Source organism: Pseudonaja textilis, chromosome 15, assembly GCF_049901715.1.
Source record: "Pseudonaja textilis isolate UNSWEBS1 chromosome 15, rPseTex1.2, whole genome shotgun sequence".
NCBI lineage: Eukaryota > Metazoa > Chordata > Lepidosauria > Squamata > Elapidae > Pseudonaja > Pseudonaja textilis.
In genome coordinates this window covers 6,888,121-6,910,425 of record NC_142004.1, presented here as the reverse complement: position 1 = coordinate 6,910,425, position 22,305 = coordinate 6,888,121, and the positions used below count along the sequence as shown (strand labels likewise).

The following is a 22,305-nucleotide window of genomic DNA, read 5'->3' as shown; positions in this document are numbered from 1 at the left end:
CTCTTCTTCTGCAATAGGAGACCGTACATTGCATGGAGATAATGGAATAAATGCATTCTTTTCCTTTGCTGTACTAGAGAGTGGGGTGATCCATTGGAACTAAGAGTGAAGACATTCAGAGCTAAGGAAAGTGATAATCTTTGATCTCTTGTATAAACATACTGGAGAATTTGAAGATGGCCATTTATTTAGACAGTTCGAATGGAGAAGACCAACAACAATTGCTACCATTAATCTTGAAGGCTGCATATGATTTCGAGCATCCAAGTCATAGAGTCTTAGTATCATCTGTTAGGAAGCACCAGCAGAAGAGACCTCCATGTTGCTCTTGTGGTGTTCTTAAAGGCATAACTTGACATTCTGAGACACAGAGAACACAGAGAATTCACCATGTATTAACTCAGTTTCCCTAGCTAGTTGTTCAACAGGGAACTGGATGATCTAGAAATGATCTAGAAGGAAGCAATGGAGAAGTGATCTTAGCCAAGTTGGCGGAAGCAGGATGGTCATGAGTTGCTAACTGCTTTGGAGGGATTGTGAGGTGGAAACAGCATCAAGTGGAGGTGCCATGGAATGGTCTACTGCAGAGGTCTCCAAACTTGGCAAGTTTAAGACTTGTGGACTTCAACTCCCAGAATTCTCCAGCCAGAGAATTCTGAGAGTTGAAGTCCACAAGTCTTAAACTTGCCAAGTTTGGGGACCCCTGGTCTACTGGTGAGGCATTACTTGATCCAGAATAACTTCTTTCAAGGCTTTCAATATTACAATTCTTCTAATTTCCCCCTTGAAACATTTCTGGACTTCATCCTCCATCACAATTCCACTGTGTGTTTGCTTTGGAAGGTAATTTTGAGGAGTGCTACTAAAAATAGGATAAAATTGGACAGCAAAGGTGAACAACAAGCAAGCATTGGAGCGGATAACACCAGACAAGTGACTAGAAGGCAAAATCATGAAACCGTATCTCACTTATGTTGGGCATGTCACGTGGGGAATTCATTGGAGAAAACAATTATGCTTGGAAGAGTCAGTGGTAAAAGGAAACTAGGCCATCAAAGAACACAGTGGGTGGACATCACCAAAGGTGACACCACCCATAGCATAAAGGTAAAAGTAAAGGTTCCCCTCACACATACATGCTAGTCATTTCTGGCTCTAGGGGGCGGTGCTCATCTCCATTACAAAGCTGAAGAGTCAGTGCTGTCCGAAGACATATCCGTGGTCACGTGGCCGGCAGGGCTAAACGCCGAAGGCGCATGGAACACAGTTACCTTCTCACCAAAGTGGTCCCTATTTTTCTCCTTGCATTTTCTACGTGTTTTTGAACTGCTAAATTGGCAGGAGCTGGGACAAGTAACGGGAGCTCACTCCGTGACGCGGCGCTAGGGATTCGAACTGCTGAACTGCCGACCTTTCTGATCGACAAGCTCAACGTCTTAGCCACTGAGCCACCACTAGCCATAGCATGGAACAACTCAAAGAAGTCGTGCAAGATGTGGAGACACCTGGCCCATAGAACCGCCAAGAGATGAGCACAACTGAATGGATAACATCACCACTAAAATATATACGTTGATGACTTTCTGAGTTTTCCAATTCATAAACCATGCTTCATGGCATCTTTGACCAAAGTTAACGGGTGGGTTTCCTTGGGTGGTGTGGCATCAAATGAGATTTTAACACCTATTTTTCTCCTGTGACTGATTCTTTTACTCCTATGCTTTGCCCTTTCACCATTCAGACAGATTGTTGGGGACTTTTTAACCATCCTGATCCTCCTGTAATGAGGGCTGTTCTGCTTGGCTGTACCCCCTCCCCATTTTTTTCCTCTTTTTGACACATCAGCGAAATGTTTTCCCAGATTTGATTGATGGGTGTAATGCTTCAGTGGAGCGTGCAATTTTTCCATCCAACTTTTTGCCAGAGTGTTACAAGGAGCCTTGGAGACGGCTCATAGTCTCTCAGTTTACTTCCAACTCCCTTGCTTTTTTTTTTTTTTCCCCAAAATTCACACAATTGCACAGACTCACATACTAAATCAAGGGATGATACTTGGCAAAACCGAGCCAGAATATGTGAAAGAGATGAGCAATAAAGGAGAATATTTGTAGCTCAAGGTTAAAAAGAGGGATTCCTGGTGCTCTCTGAGCTTGGTTGTTTTCCTTTCAGATGTTTCATGACCTAACTAGGTAATCTCATCAATACTAGAAAGGAGGGTTTGTGAAGAAGAAGAGAACGATTGTGAGGTCCTTGGTGGTCTCTGAGTTTGGTTGTTTTCTTGAATATGTTTCCTGACCCAACTAGGTAACATCATCAGTGCAAACCCCACTCCCTCCTAGCACTGCTGATGTTACCTACTTTGGGTCATGAAATGTCTGCAAGAAATCAACAAAGCTCAAAGACCACCAAGGACCTTTCAAAAGAGATTTTTTTTGGAGACTTGATTATGATCCAATTTGTTGGAATAGAAGAGAAGAGAAGAGAAGAGAAGAGAAGAGAAGAAAAGAAAAGAAAAGAAAAGAAAAGAAAAGAAAAGAGAATTATTTATTGGCCAAGTGTGATTGGACACACAAGGAATTTGTCTTTGGTGCATATACTCTTAGTGTACATAAGAATAATGAAAATACATTCATCAAGAATCATAAGATACAACACTTAGTCATAGGTTTGATCAATTCCGTGGTAGATTCAAGCTTCCAAAAAGATTTGTGGAAACCAAACCCGCTATTTCTATTCCTCTACCATCAGGATTATTATTTGGCCATTTATGGAAAGACAGCAGAACTATGCTGTCCACCAAAAGCATAATTCTCAGACAGGTGGTTTCCCCCATTTTGGGGATATGGGAAAACCAACTTGAACCTTCTCAGATTTCTTCCCTTCCCTTCCCCACAGAAATCCGGTGAGGATCTGTGCTGTTATTCAATATTTTCTCCCAAATTTTAGTAGCATGAACCAGAGGAGGAGAGGGTGTGGGGGACTCTCATATACTTCAAACATCACAGCAAGAGGCCCTGTTGGATTCCTCGAAGGACCACCAGTTCTCCATTCCTGCTTCAGGATTTTGAAGGTCAACCTTAGCACTTTAATTAGCCTAGTCTCTCTCTCTCTCCCCCCTCCACCCCTGTCTTGCAGGTGGCAGAGAAGTGGTGTAACAGGATCCAGGCTTCTAACTCCAACAAGACTTAAGCAGCTGCATTCTGTACCAGCTGAAACATGTAAGCTGTTTTCAAAACCAGCACCATGAAAAGGGCATGACGATCATTCCATCTGGATGGAACCAGGGGATGCAGAACTGAGGTGAGGCCCATTTTTCCTTGCTTGGCCTACATTTGTATCCAAATGACAGAATAATAAGAGTTGGAAGAGACCTTCAAGGTCTTCTATCTAGTCCGATCCCCTGCTCGACAGGACACCCTGCAGGCCCATTTTAGACAAAGGGCTGTCCAATCTCTTCTTTTAAAACCCATTCACTTTGGCCGTGTCACATGGGGGAACTCACCGGAGAAAGCCATTATGTTTGGAAGAGTTAGCATCGGAAGGTAAGCAGGCCACCAAAGAACCTGCTGGCTGGACAGCATCAATGCAGATACCAGCCAGAGCCTAGAACAACTCAAAAAATAGTCTATGGAGACGGTCAGCCATCCAGGTCGCGGTTATCCCAAAGATGCTTTTTCAAAAGGCAACTGGATTTGGTTTTTGGCTTTTTGGTTTTTTGTTTTTTTTGCTTGAAGATGTTTTACTTCTCATCCAAGAAGCTCCTTCGGTGTGTTGCAGCTGCCAAAAAAGCCAACGCAGTTCTAGGCTGCATAAACAGAGGGATAGAATCAAGATCACGCGAAGCGTTAGTACCACTTTATAAGGCCTTGGTAATAAGGCCACCCTTGGAAATACTGCATCCAGTTTTGGTTGCCACGATGTAAAAAAGATGTTAGGCCTCTAGAAAAAAAAATGCAGAGAAGAGCAACCAAGTTGATGATTGGACTGCAGGCTAAAACGTATGCAGAATGGTTGCAGGAATTGGATAAGTCTAATCTAGTAAAAAGAAGGACTAGGGGCGACATGATAACAGTCTTCCAATATCTGAGGGGCTGCCACAAAAAAGAGGGGGTCAAATTATTTTCCAAAGCACCTGAAGGCAGGACAAGAAGCAGCAAAGGACGGAAGCCAATCAAGGAGAGAAGCAACCTAGAACTCAGGAGAAATTTCTTGACAGTGAGAACAATTATTCAGTGGAACAACTTGCCTTTAAGGTTGTGGGTGCTTCATTACTGGAAGTTTTCAAGAAGCGATTGGACAACAGTTTGTCTGAATGGTACAGCGTTTCCTGCTTGAGCAGGGGGTTGGACTAGAAGACCTCCAAGGTCCCTTCCAGCTCTATTCTGATTCATATTGATAATCAAGGAGAGAAGCAACCTAGAACTAAGGAGAAATTTCCTGATAGTTGGAACAATTAATCAGTGGAACAACCTGCCTCTAGAAGTTGTGGATGCTCCAACACTGGAGGTATTTAAGAAGAGATTGGATGACCATTTGTCTGAAGTGGTGTAAGGATTCCTGTCTAAGCAGAGGGTTGGGCTAGAAGACCTCCAAAGTCCCTTCCAACTTCCTTCCAACTCTATTCTTGGATGAGAAGCGAAACGTCTTCCAGCAAAGAACCAAGTCCAGTTGCCTTTTGCCAAAGCACCTTTGGAATAACTCAAAGTAGTCGGGGAAGGCCAGAAGAAGCGGAGAGGCCTGGCCCATAGAATTGCCAAGAGTCGGACTCGACTGAATGGAAAACGTCATCCATCATCACGGCACCGTTTCCATTTCAGAAACACAACCCAGCGATTTGAACCTCCAAATTCTGGAGAAACGTCTTAGCTCAGATCCTTTGGAAGAAAAGTTGCCCTTGTCTATTACATCAACAGCACCCAAGGGGACCCAGGGAATTACACCTCATTGCCCAAACGACACTTGTGTTTACTTGCATATCGTCCAATCCATGCAGAGCCATGACGGTTTACGAAACAATAAACAAGAACATCCATTACAGGGAGTTAAAAGGTCCCCTCGCCCGTATAAATACTTACAGCAGCCTAGGTCTGATCCAATCCACGGCAGGCCAGGGATAAAATGACAGCAATGGCAACAATGAAAAACAAATAAAGACTCCACCAAATGAGAGAACGAAGTTGTGTGAAGTAAAATAAATCCAAGAGGATGAAAATGCATACGGGCGGTTCTTGACTTACAGCCACCGTTGAGCCCCAAATTCCTGTTGCTAAGCAAGGCATTTGTTGAGTGAAGTTTGCCCCATTTCACGACCTTCCTTGCCATGGCTGTTAAGTGGATCGCTGCAGTTGATAAGTTAGTCACATGGTTGTTAAGCAGATCCATTGACTTGGCTGGTCCAAAGGTCGCAAAAGGGGATCTTGGGACACAGCAATGGTCATTAAGTATGAACCTGCGTTTAGTTTTGATCACCACATTACAAAAAAGATGTTGAGACTTTTGGAAAAAGTGTCAAGAGGAGCAACTAAGATGATTAATGGTCTGGAGGAAAAAAAAACAACGTATGAGGAATGGTTGCAGGAATTGGATATGGCCAGTCTAGGAAAGGATTACGGGTGACATGATAGCAGCGTTCCAGTATTTGAGGGGCTGCCCCAAAGAAGAGGGAGTCAAGCTATTCTCCAAAGCACCTGAAGGCAGGACAAGAAGAAACGGATGGAAACTAATCAAGGAGAGAAGCAACCTAGAACTCAGGAGGAACTTCCTACAAGTGTTAATCAGCGGAATGACTTGCTGCTAGAAATTGTGGGTGCTTCATCATTGGAGGTTTTTAAGGAAAGTCTAGACAGTCACCTGTCTGAAATGGTATACGTTCTCCTGCTTGAGCAGGGGCTGGACTAGAAGACCTCCAAGGACCCTTCCCAGCTCTATTCTGATGGATTGACTCTATCCATCCACCTAGATGTTTATCAGAAGAATTGGCTGGGGAGGACTCAGCTCATGGCTTGATGGGAAATGAATTAGGCACCTTGTTTATTTTGTTAAGGCCGGATTCTCCGTGCCAAACAGGCAACTGTTACCTCTTGTCGTGCCTCGCTCCTTCCTGCATTTGGGCCAGGTGTCAGTCAAAGCCCAACAGGAGAGGGAAATCCGCACCGGGAAGCCGGATGTATCCAAACCCTTTCAAGACCCCTCCTCTCAATGGACTCAACTCTTCAGGAAATGACAGCAGGACCTCTTCCTGTTATCTCACTAGATGACCAACTCAACAGGAAATAACATCCTTAACAGGGAGCGTGCTGTTTGGTGGCTAGGCGAGGGCACCTCTTTTTCGAGAGTTTTGTTCTGCAGGTGACGAATCAAACAATGATTTGTGTTCGTCCCATCCTGTTGGAGACGTCTTGCTTTGATCTCCCCCAAAGGTGTTTTCGGATGCTTTTCCAATTTGTTTTTTTGCGGGTTGGATGTCCCCTTGACACATGTGCGCATCAGATCCATTCATTACCTTTGAATTCTGACTTTATTTTCCTGTTTGGGTCTCCGCTTAAAAGAGGAACCATATTTTCCCCAAGGTTGGTCCAATGGCTTGGAGGGCTAAAGCAAACAGGAGATCCAAATGGACACCTCATCATTGACCAAAAGGGGAAGTCACCATGATGGATGTGAGAGTTAGACATTTTTTTTTTCCCTAACAAGACAGGCAGAAGCGATTGAAGAGAATATTTGCAGCTCGAGGTTGAACCGTGGGGTCCTTGGCACCCTCTGAGCTTGGTGGTTTTCTAGCAGACATTTCATGACCATACTAGGTAACATTATCAGTGCTAGAAGGGAAACCTTCTAGTGGTCCATTCTAGCACTGATTATGTAACTTAATTTGGTCATGAAATGTCTGCAAGAAAACCACCAAGCTCAGAGAAGAACCAAGGACCCTACAATCCTCCTCCACCTCCTCCTCCTCTTCTTCTCACATTCCACTCCCTTCTAGCACTGATGATGTGACCTAGCCGGGTAACAAAACATCTGCAAGAAAACCACCAAGCTCAGAGAGCGCCAAGGACTCTGCAAATGACAGACAGTTCTATCACCCTTGGAAACAGAGATATTCCATAGATCTTCATTCACCTTGGATTCAAAGCCCAAGGCATTCTTCTAAAATAGCCCAAGGCGGCCGGGTGGGGGGTGAAAATCAGAGAAAAGTTGGTACAATTATTACGAGAACCTCTTGACTGAGTTGTCAAAATATCTGCAGGTTTTACTTAAAAAAAAAACACACACACACAACAGAATAGTTCTGTGCTCTGATTTATGATACAACTGTGGTGTAAAGTATGTGTCTAGCTTGGGTTAACAGATGTTTGCTAAATTCCCAGTTTCTCCCATAATCTGTATATTTTGTCCCATACGTGGGTACATGATGGAGTGCTGGCCCATTAATCATTCCCAAATGGAAGTGTGAGCCAGTTTTATTCGCTTTCTGGCACACGGAGCCCGTCTAAATTAAGCGGAACGTGGGCTGAATATCTCTTCAGCAGATTCACTCACCTCTTGGTGAGACAGGGTAGCTTTCAAAGGAAGGACCGGGGAAATCAAATCTATATTATTTTTAGAGCAATGCTTAGTACAGGTGGTCCTCAATGTACAGCTACAATTGGGCCCAACATTTTCGTCGTTGCTAAGTAGCCCCGTTTTTCATAAGTTGCTAAGTAGCCCCATTTTATGACATTCCTCGTCACACCGAATCACCACAGTTGTTAAGTTAGTCACACGTTTGTTAAGTGAATCTGGATTTCCCCATTGGATTTGCTCACCAGAAGGTCGCAAAAGGAGATCACATAGCCCCAGGGACATTGCGACCGTTGTAAATGGGAATCAGTGGGCAAGCATCTGTCACGCCCCATGGTGGAGACTGACTCTGAGGGCAAGGAGGAACAGCCGACAGGAGAACAGAGCTGGAAAGCAGGTTAGTGGGGTGGGAAGGGAATGCAGATTTTTGCAGTAACCTTCCCCTGGAGTGGGGTGAAAATGGGAGATTTTGCAGTATCCTTCCCCTGCCAGGCCCACCAAGCCATGCCCACAGAACCAGTATTAAATTTTTTTGAATCCCACCACTGCTTCTCACATTTTCAAGCGTCTGAACTACTAATAGTCAAAGCAAATTGGTGATAGATAAGAGTCAACGGAATTGAAGGTGGGCAAGATCTTGTGGGCACGAAAGGATTCGAGACTGATGACAAGTCTGACCCCTCCCTCAGGCTCAGCCTGATCAACTTCTGCAGTGAAGACTGTACAAAAATTCTTCATTTACCAAACTAATCGTGGAAAAGGTTGGTTATTGTTCTCCTACAAACCTGTTACTAACTTCCTTGTTAATTCAGTGGATATGAATGTTTGAGAGGCAGCAGAAGAACCTCAAACTCCTGCTCAAATCTCTCCTGCAAATACTGAGATAATAGCTTTATTTGGCCAAGCCAACTCAAGATCATCGCCTAGTTCGCAAGCTTTGAAGTTCTTGAGAACTTGTCATCGGGTTCGGAAAACAAAGGAAAAATAGGAGGAGGCTGACAAAAATATAGCTGGCGCTCACGTCAGGTCGGTGTCGTGGATGAAATGTGAGAAGATCTTACAGACATGCAAATCAAGTCCTATCACAAGGTTGCCAGACTGGTTTCAGGTTGCGCCCACATGGTTTGAACATTCAGCCGCTTGAGTTGAATTCCTCCAAGGATGTGGAGTCTTTCTGGTTTGTTGCTCAACGTGGCAATGGTAAAGGACAGGGGTGCCACAATGGCCACCTTCGAAAATTTGAGGGGCTGTCCTAGAGAAGAGGGGGTCACCCTATTTTCCAAAGCACCTGAAGTCAGGACAAGAAGTAACGAGTGAAGATCATTAAAGAGAGATCCAACCTAAAACTAAGGATAAATTTTCAGATAGTGAGAACAATGTGGGATGGCTAATCTCTGAAAGCTGAGGGTGTTCCATCATCACTGGTGCTTTTCAAGAAGAGACTGGACAACCGTTTGTTCAGAATGGCATAGGGTCTCCTCCTTGGGCAGAAGGTTGGATGAGAAGGTCCCTTCCAACCCTATTATTCTATGTTCTATGTTGCAAAGATTAGTGATGTTCCAGTCCACAAATAAATCGGAGAAGCAAAGATCAAGGTTAAGTGTTTTTTTTCTATCAGGGCAACTTGGTCTACCCAACTATGGGACGGAGCATTCGGCTTCTGCTTTTGCCTTTCAGCCCCAATCCAGGGGCCTTCGCAGGGCAGTTGCTTTCGTGACGAAACTATTTTTGTGTTGAATTTATATTTACCGACAAAGAAATAAAGAGAGACTACTAATATAGATCTATTTCAAACTATTTAGCTCTCGTCAGCTAGCCATACACTTCTGGGATTAAAACTGGGCTGCTGGCATACTAGTTAGGTAGATGTCTTTCTCTCTCCCCTGGTATAGTTGACAAAGCAAGGAGACCCATGGCTTAGTGGTTAATACATCTATCTAACATGCAAGCAGCCTAGATTGGAATCCCAGAAGGGTATGGCTGTCTGATGAGCGTTAAATAGCTTGAAATAGATCTATACTCGTCTCCCTTTATTTCTTTGTCAGTAAATATAAATTCAACACGAAGATCAAGATAACTGGCCCAGAATTCACAAAAAGGCAATTTTCCCATACTCTTTAAAGATCACGTGTGCACGCTGAGAAACCAAATCCAAAGAGGGAAATCCAAGGCAACTCAATATTGTTCTATTCGTTAGCTTTTTCCTCCAGCGGAGCCAGAAAGAGAGAAAGTGTGTGGGGGGACAGGTATATGAATAGATATGTTTAACATACCCCACCGTATTGTCATTCCCTTCGGCAGAAAGGTGTTTTCCCATCCAACGGGATCCATTTTTCAAGTCTTTGTTTTCCTAAGAACAAACCGTCTGCAGATGGGGGAGATCGTTTTATGGACAATTAAAGATCTTGTGTAGGAGCCAAGCATCTGTAGTGCGGTGAGATTAAATTAATTACCCAACAGGGTTGGAAGAAAGATTTCCAGCAAGCTTGCTTTTCACCAAGGGGGATTTTGCTGGATCCCTCAAGGCCAACGGTATTTCCTTTCCCCAGTCAAAATCACTCCCAACTCCCTTTTATCAAGTTCCTCTCTCGTCCCTTTTTGCTTTTGAGAATGGGTGGAAGAGGCCAACCAAACTGTTGACTCAGCCCCGTCCTTCCTTTTGGGCATCCTTCGCATCTTCGCATGATTCCATCATCAGAGGTCCAAACAAGAGCCGTTGCAACGTTTTTTGCCAAGAAAGATAGACAAAAAGGGATGTGAATGCGAATTTTGCAAGCTCATCTTTCCCTGCCCAGGGGCTACCAAAGGGAAGCTGATGAAGAAGCAGTGACTGTTTTGGCTAGCTTCACCTCCGCGTGATCGATGGTTCCTTCCTTTCTTCTCTCTTCACATCATTAGGAGCCAGAATGCATGAGCTACACAGGCTAAATAATGGGAAATGGGAGGGTTCCATTATTGTTGTAAGGGAAATGGAGGAGAAAGGGGGTTTGTAGGGGAGGGATGGATCGTAAGGTTCATAAGGAGGGACCTCACAAGTTCAAATCATTCTCAAGGTGTTGGTTGCGTCTGTATCATCTGAACGTTGCGGGTTTGGTGGCCAGGTCTTTGAATACATCATTCCAAATTTTGCTTCCTGAACGTGAATTAGAACATAGAACATAAAATAATAGAGTTGGAAGGAAGCTAAGGCAGGAAACCCTATACCATTCTGGACAAATGGATGTCCAGTCTCTTCTTAAAAACTGGTTCCGTTGGTTCATTGTTCTCACCCTTAGGAAATTTCTCCCTAGTTCTAAGTTTGTTCTCTCTTTGGTTAGTTTCCACCCATTGCTTCTTGTCCTGTCTTCATGACCTTTGGGGAATAGGTTGACATGCTCTTCCTTGTGGCAGCCCCTTAACTATTGGAACAGTGTTATCGTATCACCCCTAGTCTTTCTTTTCATTAATCTAGACATAGCCAATTCTTGTAACTGTTTGTTGTATGTTTTATTCTTCAACCCCTTAATCAGAGGTGGTATTCAGCAGGCTCTGACCAGTTCTGAAGAACAGGCAGTGGAAATGTTGAGTAGTTTGGAGAACCAGCAAATACCACCTCTGACTGGCCTTGCCCCCCTCTATTGTCCACCTCCTGAGTCCCAGCTGGGATTTTACATTATTCTTACGCCTGGAGTGGGGTGGGAATGCAGATGTCATAGTATCCTTCCCTTGCCATGCCCACCAAGTCATGCCCACCAAGCCACACCACGCCCACCAAGCTACTCCCTCAGAACCAGTAGTAAAAAAAATCTGAATCCCACCACTGCCCTTAATCATTCTTGTTGCTCTTCTTTGCACTCTTTCTAGAGTCTCAACATCTTCTTTATAACGTGGTGACCAAAACTGGATGCAGTATTCCAAGTGTGGTTTGACCAAGGCATTATAATCTTGATTATGTCCCTCTATCAATGCAGTCTAGGATTGCATTAAGGGTTTTGGGTGCTGCTTCAGCCTGTTGGCTCATATTTAAGTGATTGTCCACTTAAATATGAGCCAACAGTGAAACAGTGAACTCAGATATGAGCCAACAGAAGAATTTTTGCGCCCCAGAATAAATTTTGTGCACAGCACTTGATTTGGAGGTGAAGACAACTTCCCATCGTTTGGATGATGCTCAACTTCAGTGCTCAATTCTCACTGTTTGGTCTTCTAAAGTTCTTGGTGAACATCACAGAAGCCAGAGATTGTGTGATAATGGGGAGGCAATGGGGGTTCTGCATTTTCTCAGCCAGGCCCCCCCCAATGAAATTAGGTAGCCCAATGAATCCTCAAAGTAGAGAAAGCTCTTTTCCTGAATCCGTGTTGATTCACATATTGCATGCTCTTGCTTGGCAAACAGACCAAGTCAAATATTTAATGACTGCCGTGGGAAGAGCAAGAACAGAAAGAAGGCAAAGAACAGAAAAGAAAATCCAATGTCATGGCTCAGTTGGTGGTACGGGTAGAATGAACTCATTTATTTAGATACCTTTTCTTTTCTTTCTTTCCCTTGTGTTTCTCTCTTTCACACACTAAAAGCAAACAGGAATTGAGGAAGGAAACAGGACCCAGGACTGTTTATGCAAAGACCAGGGTGGTGCCAAGCATTCTGCCAACTTCCCCCCCACACCCTCCCACACCCCCACACACCGGGGCTTCATTTATTTATTTATTTCTGTCTTCAGCCATCATCTCTTCTGCAGTCATTCACTTTCAGCTTGTTGAGTCCAGCCTATAAGAGAATCCATTTTCGGCTTCTCTAACCTACACTACAAGGCACCCACTTCAACTTGTTGAGCTTAACCTACAAGGCACCCACTGTCATATTGTTGAGTCTAGATTATAAGGCAACCGCTGTCAGGTTCCTAAGCCTCGCCTACAAGGCATTTGCTGGCCCCTTGTTGAACCTAGCTGACAAGGCCCCTATTGTTGGCTTATTGAGCTTGACTTACAAGGTGCTCATTTTCAGCTTCTTGAACCTAATTTACAAGGCACCCACTATCAGACCACTGAGCCTAGATACCAGGCCTCCACTGTCAATTTGACAACTGAACCTAGACTGCAAAGCACTCACTGTCAACTTGCTGAGCTCAACCTAAAAGGCACCCATTTTCAGCTACTTGAGCCTAATGTACAAGGCACCCACTGTCAGCTTGTTGAGCCTAGCCTACAAAGCACATACTGTCGGCTTCCTGAGCTTAACTACAAGGTGTCATTTTCAGCTCCTTGAGCCCAGTATATACCATGCACCCTCTATCAGGGTCTTGAGCCCAACCTAGAAAACCTAGAAGGCACCCACTGTCAGCCGGTTGAGCTTACAAGGCACCTGTTGTCAGCTTGTTGAGCCTAGCCTACCACGTTGTTGTTGTTGTGAGAGCTCTCCCAACCAATGTTCCTTTGTTCAGTTGTTTGGATGCCCCTAACCCTTTCTGATTTGAAGGGCATCCTATTGCTCTGATGGTCTTGACTGAGAGAGACTGGATGTTTGCTGGATATTCCTGGCAGAATGCTGGAGTGTAAAAAATTACAGAGAGGTAGTTTACTTAAGGAAGCTTGAATGACTGAGAATCCTAGCAAAGAGCAATAGCAATAGCACTTAGACTTATATATCGCTTTATAGTGCTTTACGGGCCTATCTAAGTGGTTTTACAGAGTCAGCCTATTGTCCCCAACAATCTGGGTCCTCATTTTACCCACCTCAGAAGGATGGAAGGCTGAGTCAACCTTGAGCCTTATGGGATTTGAACAGCTGATAGTCAGCAGAAGTGGCCTGTAGTACAGCACTCTAACCACTGCGCCACCAAGGAAAATGTTTCATCCCCATGGAAAAATATGGATCCTTTCACTAACATTTCCTGGATAGAACCACAATTTACTTCATATTGCTTCAAAGGAATGCCGGACAGAGAATCGAAGGAGAACCTAGAACTAAGGAGAAATCTCCTGCCACTTAGAACAATCAATCAGTGGAACAACTTGCCTCCAGAAGTTGTAAATGCTCCAACACTGGAAGTTTTTAAGAAGAGATTGGATAACCATTTGCCTGAAATGCTATAGGGTTTCCTGCCTAAGCAGGGGGTTGGACTAGAAGACCTCCAAGGACCCTTCCAACTCTGTTATTCTAATTCTAACTTTCCTCTCCCGAATTTAACTCAGTTTGAAAAAGGGGCCTTCAATATTCTTTCATAGAAGAAGATGCTGATAAGATGACATTTGGAAGAGTGCTTCCCGTTCTGGTCACCAACATACACACACACACACACACACACACACACACACACACGCACAAAGACATTGAGACTCTAGAAAGAAGGCGAAGAAGAGTAAGAAGGATGATTAGAGGGCTGGAGGCTAAATCATACGATGAATGATTGAGGGAGACTAAGCATGTCTGCTGCAACAAAGAGAAGGACTAGGGGTGGCATGATAGCAGTGTTCCAGTATTTGAGGGCTGCCACGAAGAAGAGAGGGGGGGGTCAAGCTATTCTCCAAAACACCAGAGGGCAGAACAAAAGGTGGAAGATCATTAAAGACCAACCTCGAACTAAGGAGAATTTCCTGGCCGTGAGAACGATTAATCAGCGGAACTCCTTGCCTCCAGAGGTTGTGGTTGCTGTATCACTGGAGGTTTCTCAAGAAAAGACTGGACAGCCCTTTGTCCAGAATAGTACAAGGTCTCCTGCTTGAGCAGAGGGGGTGGACTAGTAGATCTCAGAGGTCCCTTCCAATTCTGTTATTTTGGGTTCTGTAACACCTCAACCTTGTCTCCTCCATTACTCGGTGCTTCTCCTGCAAGGAGGACCAATCTTCTCGTGGGTGTATTTAAGGTTGCAGGCTGTTGTATTAAACCTAACAAAAAAAAAGCTCTATCTTTTCTACCACATTTGTGTTTATTTCAGAACTCCACATTCCCTCCTTCTCCCCACCTTTCAATCACAGGAAACTTGGAACGTTTAGAAGCTTATCAACCCATTATTAAAGACTCGAATAAACAGAGCTGGGTTTCCACTCTTGTTTATTCTGGGCTGATAAAAAAAAAATTTTTTTTTAGCTTTTCCCAACTCTGGGTTTATAATCCCCAATCCCGTATTCTATTCCCAGACAATACGGTGCGTGCTTAAGGCCTGATCCTTCACTTCCCTGAGCGGGACCTATTTTTCTTGGCTGCCATTCGGCAGGAAGCTGGGTAAAAATGAAAATTGTTTGCACAGGATTCAGGCCGTTGGAAAGACGGGGAAAGGGAGAGGGGAGGAAAGATGGAAAAATATCGGAAGAAAATGCCCAGTTGGTTGTAATTTTTTTTTTCTCTCTTTTGGAAAAAAGCGTTTTGCCATATGCACAGCTGCTTCCTGTCTGTTTCATTTTTATTACAACAAGTGTAATGCTTACAGGAAATTCCATTTCAGAGACAATACGCCTTGCTCCTAAATTTGAGCTGTGGGATAGAAAAAAGAATTACATCTCGGTCAGCGATCCTCTGGGTTGGGCCTTTCTTGCTCCCAGGCAGAACCAAAGGGATCGTCGGTGGAACTCCAGTCCACTGTATACAGGTAGTCCTTGACTTACAAACACAGTCGAGCCCAACATTGCTGTTGCTAAATGAGACATTTGTTAAAGGAGTTTTCCAGTGGTAGGATTCAATTATTTTTACTACCGGTTCTGTGGGCATAGCTTGGTGGGCATGGTGTGGTTTGGTAACAGATGGAAAGTTACCAAAGAGAGATCCAACCTAGAATTAAGGAGAAATTTCCTGACAATTAGAACCATGAATCAGTGGGACAGTTTACCTCCAGAAGTTGTGGGTACTTCACCACTGGAGTCTTTCAAGGAGAAGCTGGACAGTCATTTGTCCAGAATGGGAGAGGGTCTCCTGCTTAAGCAAGGGGTTGGACTAGACAACCTCTGAGGTCCCTTCTAGCTGTGTTATTCTGTATCCTGTATATCTGGAATGTGTTTATTTACATAATATCCGTATCTATCAAACTTTAAGATGGGTGGACTTCAACTCCTGGGTTGGAAGGGAGGGAGGGAGGTTAAGTAGTAAGCTAGGAAGGAAGGAAGGGGAGGGAGGAGGAAGGGAGGGAAGGAAGGGGGGAAGGAAAAGGTGAGAGAAAAATGAGAGGAAGGAAGGATACAGAAAAGGAAGGAAGAAAAGAAGGAAGAAAAGGAAGGATACAGAAAAGGAAGGAAGGAGAAAGTGAGAGAAAAAATGGGAGGGAGGGAGAGAGGGAGGGAAGGAAGGAAGGAAATGGTGAGAGAAAAATGAGAGGAAGGAAGGATACAGAAAAGGAAGGAAGGAAAGAAGGAAGAAAAGGAAGAATACAGAAAAGGAAGGAAGGAGAAAGTGAGAGAAAAAATGGGAGGGAGGGAGAGAGGGAGGGAAGGAAGGAAGGAAGGAAACAGTGAGAGAAAAATGAGAGGAAGGAAGGAAGGAAGGAAGGAAGGAAGGAAGGAAGGAAGGAAGGAAGGAAGGAAGGGACATCCTGTAGATTCCAATGCATGAAATGATAGCCCTGAAATGGCATTTTAATCCATTTGACTGAGGACATTTTCACCAAGTGGTCCAAACAATTATAGCTGAGGCACAGATAGATATTATTGACCAAACCCATATTCACAGGAGACCTTTCTCATGGGCTTAAACCCCCCGCCCCCCAAAAAATGTTCAAACCCTAAAGAAAAGGCTTCACCGAAGGAAGGAGAGGACAATTGCAAAACCTACAGGTCGGGCTTTAACCATCTTGGCTTCTCGACCGAGAACCAGGCGTAGGAAGCAAGCAGGGACAGAGCCAAACATTTTATGCTAACTTGGCACAATTTCTCACCCTCCCCCCGCCACCCCAAATTACACCCTAGGAATCCACCAAGCCCATATGTACTAATTAGCATTTAGCCAGCGGTCGTCATTTGCAAATTAGGTTGGATAGAAAGCAATCCCGCTTGTTGAAGGACAGAAGCACAGATGAGCATGCTTTGAACATGGGAGGCACACCTCCAGACCGTTCACGCTTCACAGCCTAAAGCTGCTCTCCAAAAAGGGCTGTAAATCAATGTGCCAACAGCAAATGCTTCACATCAAACATCCTGAACATGTTAAATAACATAAAGGAAAATGACATGTTAATTGGGAATCAGTGTGGCAACATCATTCTGAGATCATCAAGCCCAGAAGCTGGAGAAAATTGCAGCTTGCTAAGTTCTCGGAGGAGAAAACAGATTTCCCATTTCTCTGTCTTTTTAGACAACGTTTATTGTAACTTTAAAATAGAAATAAAAATCAGATGGAGGGGAGACTGGGGGGAAGAGGAACAGGAGGAGGAGGAGGAGAAGAAGAAGGAGGAGAAGGAGAAAGAGAAGGAGATGTTTGCATAATAGTGGAAGATAATAGTTTTTTTCATAGTAATGGAGAAAGAGGAAGAGGAGGATATTTTCATAATCAAGAAAGAGCAGAAGGAGAAGAAGGAGGAGGAGGAGGAGAGCATTTAAAACAATCCTTGTTTTTGTGTATCCATGAACGTATAGATGTTAAGGAGGCATATTCTAAATATAATCTGAATACTGAATAGATTTTGAGTATTATAAAAGGGAGGTTGGTGCTATTATTCTTTTTAAACAGCCACGCTTTAAAAGATAATTCGCAATAAAATCCCAGGGAGATTGCAAACTAGGATTTATCAGAGCAAGTGAAGAGCTCATTTATCCCACCACTGAGTATCCCTAGTTTACCTACTTCATTTGCAATCAGCAGACGTCAAGTAAACTTTAATCTCCCTCCCTTCCATCTGAGGACCTTCGCACCGAAATCACATTAGAAAGAAAAATCACACTACAAATTTTGCTTCCAATGAAAAGAGGTTGAAAATTTCGTTTTAGGTAGTGCCACCTTGTGTTTAGAACCTGACAAGCATCCTTCAGAGGTAAGATATTGTAAAATGGGAGATAGAAAGTGTATTTTTTTTTGGCAAGATTTGCTTTGTCACCCATGTCTTGGTTCTGAACTGAAGTAGGGGTTTTATCTTTGTTTCTTCAAGATGAAAGGGAAAACCGTGCTGGAGGGATTTTGAACTCCAAAGAGACAGGGGAAAATGCATATCCAGTTTTGATCGCCACGATATCAAAAAGATGTTGAGACTCTAGAAAGAATACAGAGAAGAGCAACAAAGATGATTGGGGCTAAAACATACGAAGAACGGTCGCAGGAACTGGGTATGTCCAGTTTGATGAAAAGAAGGACTAGGGGTGACATGATAGCAGTCTTCCAATATCTCAGGGGTTGCCCCAAAGAAGAGGGAGTCAAGCTATTCTCCAAAGCACCTGCAAGCAGGAGAAGAAGCAACTGGTGGAAACTGATCAAGGAGAGAAGCAACCTAGCAGTAAGAAGAAACTTCCTGACAGACCAATTAACCAGTGGAACAACTTGCCTCCAGAAACTGAATGCTGGAAGAAACTGAATGCTGAAACACTGGCAGTTTTTAAGAAGATATTGGACAACCATTGTCTGAAATGGTTTAGGGTTTCCTGCCTAAGCCGAAGATTGGACTAGAAGATCTCCAAGGTCCCTTCCAACTGAACTCAACTTAACTCAACTCAACTCAACTCAACTCAACTCAACTCATGCACCAAAGACAAATTCCTTGTATGTCTAATCCCACTTGGCCAATAAAGAATTCTATTCTATTCTATTCTGTTCTGTTCTGTTCTGTTCTGTTCTGTTCTGCTCTGCTCTGCTCTGCTCTGCTCTGCTCTGCTCTACTCTATTATTCTCTCTATTTCAAATATAATTACAGGCAGTTGAGATCTTGTATCAATAAAATCTCCTTCAGATTACTGATAGAGGAGAATATTTGTAGCTCAGGGTTGAACTATGGCATCCTTGATGCTCTCTGAGCTTGGTGCATTTCTTGCAGAAATGTCATGACCAAACTAGATAACATCATCAGTAGTATCATGTTACCTAGTTTGGTCATGAAACATCTCCAAGGAAACCACCAAGCTCAGAGAGCACCAAGGTCTCCTTCAGATTGCCCAAAAGAGAAGTTGAATACCTGAGATCTTCAGGGTCAAAAGAGCTGAAGAAGCTCCTTGAATGAGAAGCAAAACCTCTTCAAAGAAAAACCATAAAGTCCAGTTGCCTCTTGAAAAACCGCATCTTTGGGAACCACCATGACTTGGATGACTGAGAATCTCCATAGACATTCAGGATTAAAAATGTGGAACAGGGGTGAGGTTGGGTCTATCATATATGGTAGGATACAAATCCCATTCTTGTTGGGTTTAGCCACATCGGCGTTAAGCCTACAGCATCTAGAAACTACAAAGTTCCAGCAGGGCCTTCAAAAATCATGGTCAACAACAGCTTGAAACGAGAGGGGTGGGGTCCCATAAGGCTCCTGGGCCTTAGTGAATGAATAACCTCTTCTCATTATACCAGTCTGCCCAGTCTACAGGGAAGGTGGTTTTCCATCAACCCCATCAGTCTCTTCCAAGCATGCTGTCAGAAAGCCAGGGAGTCACTCCACACCTTCATCACCTTGACACCTTGCCTCGTCTTCTGCATTCCCACACCCACCCGCTCCACCAAGGGAGACAGTTCCCAGCCAACTGTTGTTGTTTTCTTTAAAGCACCTTCTGGTAGGAGATTCATCTTTGGCCTAGAAGTGGTACAGTCAAGACAAGAAAGAGAAGTGAACCAGGGAACATTATACACACACACACACACACACACACACCATGTCTCACTTTGGGAGGAGCTGGGCTTCCTGGTGCCTCCAGAAGATGGTTGTATCTGTCTCGTTCCAACCCTGAAGCTTGGCCTGTCAGCACCGTTGAGTAACCACACTGTGATGTATTTGGAACTCTTGAGTCAATCAAACAAGAGAGCTTTTCTCTCCTTAGAGTACAAAAAAATTGTACTTTTCAGTCCCGTTTGATCCTTTCCCTTGCTTACCAAAGCCTTTTCAAAAATGGAGAGCTGTCAAACAATCCATCTATATACCCATTAGATCAGGGTCTCCAACCTTGGCAACTTTAAGACTTGTGCACCTTAATATCGAGAATTTCTGCAATTCTGAACGTTGAAGTTCACAAGTCTTAAAGTTACCAAGGTTGGAGACCCTTGCGTTAGATTATATGGTCCATTGAACTAGATAGTTTCCAAGGTCCGTTCCAGCTCTATTCTGATTGATTGGATGCTCAAACACATTTGGGAATAGAAAACTAGATGTGCCGCTTTGAATTCTTGGATGAAAGAGAAGATTCATACGCAATAAATGCTGCAAACATCCAAGAGTTCTGAGGTTGATTCCCAAGAAATATTCTCTTGCTTAAGAAGTCTTCTCCCTTCTTCACTCCTTTAGAAGAACTCAAACTTAGAAAAGTGTCATCGTTCCATGACTTCTCACGGGATTAAACAAGTTCCCCAAATTATTGAAAAGGTATTCAGTTCTGGTTGACTTCCTCCCGTCTCTACTATTATTCAAAAAAGGCCATTATTTTCCAGGTGATTTTTTTGAAAATGGAGAAGAAGAGGGAGGAGAAAGAAGAGGAGGAGGAGGAGGAACAGACAGAGAAGGGGAAGGAGAAAAAAGAGAAAGAGGAGGAGGAGAAAGAAGGAGGAGGAGGAGGGGAAGGAGAAAAAGGAGAAGGAGAAAGAAATAGGAGAAGAAAGAGAAGGAGGAGAAGGAGACAGAAAGAGGAGGAGGAGGAAAAAGAGAAAGAGGAGAAGGGGAAAAGAAGAAGGAGAGAAGAGAAGAAGGAGAGGAAGGAGAAGGAAAGGAAAGAGAAAAAGGAGAAGGAGAAAGGAAAAGAAGGCGAGGAAGGAGGAGGAGAGGAAGGAGAAGGAAAGGAAAGAGAAAAAGGAGAAGGAGAAAGGAAAATAAGGCGAGGAAGAAGGAGGAGAGAAGAAGAAGAAGGAGAAGAAAGAGGAGGAGAAGGAGAAGCTGTTTTCATAATAATGAAGAACGATAGGGATATTTTTTCACAATAATATAGAAGGCAAAGGAGAAAATCAGTTTTTTTCATAACAAGAGAGAAGGAAAGGGAGATTTTTCTTATCCTGCTAAAGATAGGGGAAGGAGTTGAGAACATTTATTTTTCATAATAATAGAGAAAGAAAAAGCTCCATATTAATTGAGCAAGCTTGGTGGGTAACGCTGCCTATTTAAAGGGGAACAGAAGACTCAACCCTGGCTAGAAATGTATGTTTTTCCCCCAAATTGCACGGCTGGCTGGAAACCAGAATCCCAAGCCCGCCAACTACAACATTTCTATTACAAACTCCATCACCCACCAATCCCCCAGCTGGACAACCGCGGTGCCTCTCTGTTTTGTCACTTAGGCCTGGGTGCGGCCTGGGTGGTTAGCATCACCTATGTTTTCCTTCCTTCCCCTTCTCCGCGCAGCAGCTCTGGTTTGGGGGGAGAGAACGAGGTCTTCCTCTCCTCCCCTCCAGCCCAACCACCCCGTCCCCAGAGTAGAAAATATGATAGCAGTGCTCCAATATTTGAGGGGCTGCCCTAAGGAAGAGGGGGGGTCAGCCTGAAGGCAGGACAATTAGCAACGGAGGGAAACTCATCAAGGAGAGAAGCAACCTAGAACTAAGATGAAATGTCCAGGCAGCGAGAACAATTAACCAGTGGAACGACTTGCCTCCAGAAGTTGTGGCTGCTCCATCACTGGAGGCTTTCAAGAAGAGACGGGACAACCATTTTGAATAAATGAGCTGGAAGGGGCCTTGGAGGTCTTCTAGTCCAGCCCCCTGCTCAAGCGGGAGAGCCTATAATATTTCAGACAAGTGACTGTCCAGTCTCTTCTTAAAAACCTCCAGTGATGGAGCACCCACAACTTCTGAAGGGGGGATTATTCCTTGTCTGGCCTTTGGGTGCTTTGGAAAATAGTTTGACCCCCTTCCTCCTCTCTCTGGCAGCCCCTCAAATATTGGAAGGCTGCTCTCCTGTCTCCCCTGGTCCTTCTCTCCTCTAGACTAGCCAAGGCCCAGTTCCCGCAACCGTTTGTTTTATGTTTTAGCCTCCAGGCCTTTCATCATCTTAGATAGATTCAAATTAACGGGGTTGGAAGGGATCTTGTAGGTCATCTAGTCCAACCCCCTGCCCGAGCAGGATACCCTACACCGTTTCTGACCGATGGCAGTCCAGTCGCTTCTTGAAAGCCTCCAGGGATGAAGCTCCCACAACTTCCGAAGGCAACTTCTGTTCCATGGGTTGATTGTTCTCACGGTCAGAAAATTTCTCCTTATTTCCAGGTTGAATCTCTCCTTGGTCAGTTTCCATCCATTACTTCCTTGTCTGGCCTTTGGGTGCTTTGGAAAACAGCTTGACCCCTTCCTCCCCTCTGTGGCAGCCCCTCAAATATTGGAAGGCTGCTCTCCTGTCTCCCCTGGTCCTTCTCTTCCCTAGACTAGCCATGCCCCAGTTTTTTGTTCGTTTCTCTCCTCTCCTTCCTTCGGAGCAATCTTCAAGGAAAGCATCCACCACTAAGATTTTTGGCTTTCTCAGACCCTGACGGACAATTTAGTTTCATGCCAACCAAAACCGGTTAATGGGCCAGATCCCTGGAAATGTCAGCGGCCGTTGAACTGTGTCCTTGTCTTCTCCGGAGGAAGCCTCCGTCTGCCTTTCGTCCCTGTTTTTGCAAAAGGGCGCTGAGATAATCAGCAATCCATTTGCCCAATTCCTTCGTTTCCCAAATACAATGCTGAATGGGTCCCTGGGT

General features: G+C 44.2%; 1 protein-coding gene across 1 annotated transcript in view; it reads left to right on the top strand.

The window, feature by feature from the left end:
• The window catches only part of GNB1L (G protein subunit beta 1 like), a 195,262-nt gene that overhangs the window by 130,201 nt on the left and 42,756 nt on the right, over positions 1 to 22,305 (top strand). The window lies entirely within an intron of this gene.